Genomic DNA, 3,923 nt, shown 5'->3' on the forward strand with positions numbered 1-3,923 from the left:
ATATATTTGAAAATTAAACTATATCAAATTTTAAGTGATGCACATTTCAGATGGCGATTTAACACCATTCTAATGAAACCTGCTTGCCTGTTTTCTTTAACAAGTTAATGAGGAAAGCACTGTAGTTTAGAAATAGCTAGAGACATTCCCAGATTCCAAGCTGAATGAAAATTGGTTTCCCAGGAAGAATGTCAGGAAACGCTACAATTAAAACACCTGGGACCAAAAAATTTTTAAAAGTTACCGTTTGAATTATGCCTCATTGTGCAGCATAGTGTGGTCCAAGTTGGTTCTGATGTTCTTTCTGGAGTGAGTGCGAAGTTTAGCCTTAGACTAATCCAAAACTGCAGGAATACCAACGGACTTCAGTCTCAAGTGTTTCGTTAGACTCTTATTTACCTTAAAGATGAGCTCCAACGGCGTTCAAATGGCTTGAGTAGTTGTAGTCAATCTGCTTTGACTTATTGCTCAAAAGAATATTAGTAAGTAATAAGACAATGACTGAATAAAATAAATATTAAATATTTAGTAATAGTAGCCTTTCTATGTCATTACATCTACTAGTCCTCAGCCTAAAGTTGTAGAGGAATTTTGACTTTACTGTCATCTTTTATGTGCTTGGACAAAGCCCAGATCTCATTTCTATAATTGTCTTATCTTCATGTATCCAACTGTCCAGCATTTCACTGAATTAGCCCTTGGAAAAATTAAATAACTATATGTCATTTGGAGATATTTATAGTAAGGAGGTTCCCAAAGAATGAAATATCCCTAAAAAAAAAATTCATTGTTTTTTGATTGCTGGATTCAGACAGGAGGAGGGAGGAAGAGATTTGCCATTTCAAAGTGTTTACTTTCTTTTCTGCTCTCTTGTATTTTCTCATAGGAAAATACAAAAACTCTCCCACCCCTCACCTGCCCAATTTAAAAAAAAAAAAAAAAGCTGATGGCTCTGTGATATTGGAACAAGAAAGCTCTTAGCATTTTTCAGTCAAGAAGCATGACTTCTCTGTTCCTTCAGAGGAAACCTAAAAAGTAGCTTGTCTCAGGAGTCTCAAAAGACAACAATTAAATAACCTTTGCAACTATCAACTGACATTTTCCAAACTGCCACAGAATCTTCTAGGTTCAACATTCTGTCATTTCTGAGAAAAGATCATCTCTTCTAAAACACTCCACTTGCTCTTTGAATAGTAGCAACAAGGCTAATCATCTCTTAGGAAGCACTTTCTATTTCCAACACTATGGTTTCACCAGTGCCTGGAGCAAAACTTCTGGCAGAAACACAAGAGTCCAAATCAGGGAGAGCCACCGGATCAATTCACAGTTATAAACTGGACTCCTACTCTGATGGGTAGCAGCCATCAGCTTTGCCTGATCTTATAATCCTGAAGAGTCACCAAAGAGTTGCTACCATTTACTATACTTAAAGTGGTGTTACAGCATTACAAAATGGAAGAAAGACTTTCTTCTCTGATGTGTTGGTGCTCTAGCATGCATCAAAGATGAAAAACACTCAATGCAAGCCTGCTTTGGCCAATACAAAATACTTACAGAATCTTCAGCCCTACTGGGAGACAAATTTCCCATTACTCTTCATTACAAGGAATAATAGTCTTTCTGTGAAAGACTAGAATGAAATTCACAACAGGAAAGAATAGAAGTGAAGTGATTTAGAAAAAGGAAAAAAAGGCAGAGAAGGAAAAGTGAATTTTATTTTTTAATATTTTTATTTTTATCTATTTATATATTTTTTTGAAACAGTCTTGCTCCCATCACTCTAGGTAGAGAGAAGTGGCATTATTATAGTTCACTGTAACCTCAAACTCCTGGGCCTAAGCAATCCTCTTGCCTCAGCCTCCCGAGTAACTGGGACTACATACAGGCATACACTACCACGCCCAGCTAATTTTTTCTATTTTTTTGTTGAGATGGGGTTCTCTCTTGTGCTCAGGCTGTTCTTGAACCCCTGAGTTCAAGTGATCCTCCCGCCCCAGTCTCCCAGAGTACTAGGATTATAGGCGTGAGCCACCACACCTTGCTGAAAAGAGAATTTTAAAAACAAGAAAAAATTACGACTCCAGGCATTATAAAGACTCATGTAGAGAAAATGTAGAGATCTATTCAATGTTCTCTGTAACGACAAAAAAAAAAAAATCTCCGTGTGAGTTTGACCCATTTTTGCTGTGTCTGTTAGAATGTAGCTGTTTCCACCTGACTTCAAGAGGTAAAAACATTTTCTCAGCCTTGGGGTGGGGTGAAAATGAATACTTATTTTATCCATTGTAAAACATGGATTCTCACAATGACTTTAATCATATTACATTTAATTATGCAATAATGGTGTTTGGTAACAGTATTTGAAAACAGTCCAATGAAGCTACAAATTCACAGTTGGATGCAAAAACCACTTCTAAAAATATTTCTTAGAGTTGTTTCTCCCAGTATCGTATGTACTTAAGATGAGTGTTTTGTTGTTCTGGAGTTAAAAGGTAGGGCAAAACACAAGTAAAGATATATATTTTCCTATATATCTTTGCTAATATTTTCAAGAGTTTAGCCAAATTTTTATTCTCTACTTCTTTACTTCTAATAATACCTAGTTCTTTGCTTTTATTATCTTCTCTTATTTACAGGAGAACAACTCTTTCCTAAATTTTAGTTTCCTGTTTTATTTCTTAGATTTTTATCCTAAAGCATTGTATTCAAAAAGTTTGTAGCAGCTTAGCTTGTTTTACTTAAAAAGAGGGAATCCATATTTGTCTTAATCTTTTAAATTTCCAATTTCCAACATTTTTATCTAGTGTAATCTGTAATTTTCATAGTATCTTCATGGTATCTTTTAAGTCACCTATAATGAACATTTTTATGAATGTCTACTAGGTTCTAATTCTTTTCTTAAAGATACTAAAATGGGGACAGACATGAGACAATGCCTGTAATCCCAGAGCATTGGGAGGCTGTGGCAGCAGGATCACTTGAGGCCCGAGTTTGAGACCTGCCTGGGCAACATAGCAAGACCCCCATCTCTACAAAAAAAATTTTAAAAATTAGCTGGGCATGGTGGCATGGGCCTCTAGTCCTGGCCACTCCAGAGGCTGAGGTGGGAGGATCAGTTGAGCCTAGAAGTTCAAAGTGACAGCGAACTATGATTACGCCATTGCACTTCAGCCTGGGCAACAGAGCAAGACTATGTCTCTGAAGAAAAAAAAAAAAAAGATACTAAAATGAAGACCTTAAGAACTGCTGATTGAAAAGGCTCATTCTCGAAGCTCCAGTGGCGCAAGTGGTTAGTGCACGGTACTCACATGAAATGTCTCATTCTGGGAATCAGAGTATAATACTCCAGTTTGTTTTCAACAAATTTTCAAAATTTCAAGCACTCTAGAACCTGCTGTAAGAAGAAGCTACTGCTTCTTTTGTGATGGATGAAAAATAAATGGGATATAGCTACAAGATGAATAAGTAGTCCAGTTTATTTTCAGGTAATTATATCACAATCTGAATATGGTTTTTTCCCAAATCAGTGGATGGCAGAGAGTCCATATTTAAATAATTGTATTATCTTGGAATAAGAATAGCATATTTACCTATTATATTTTTAAATTTTGGTTTTATTTCCAAACCATGTATAGAAACAAGAGGGTTAGAAAATAGGTATTTACTTGTGAAATACTTATTACTTTTTAATTATTAAAATATAAACTAGTTTACATTCCATATTCAGTCAGAATGTTAAAAGATGAAATATGCTATTTTATTTTAGTCTTTTTCGGTTAATATACTAGAAATAAGTAAGGGAAATACGGTATTCACTAAGGCAATAGCCTTAGTGAACTAGCCTACAGTTACATGTGAGGTCATTTATGATGAGCAAACAATGGATTAGGTAACAGTGAGGAAAATTCTGGAAGTCTGAGTTT

The sequence above is a fragment of the Lemur catta genome, chromosome 6, assembly GCF_020740605.2.
Source record: "Lemur catta isolate mLemCat1 chromosome 6, mLemCat1.pri, whole genome shotgun sequence".
Taxonomy (NCBI): Eukaryota; Metazoa; Chordata; class Mammalia; order Primates; family Lemuridae; genus Lemur; species Lemur catta.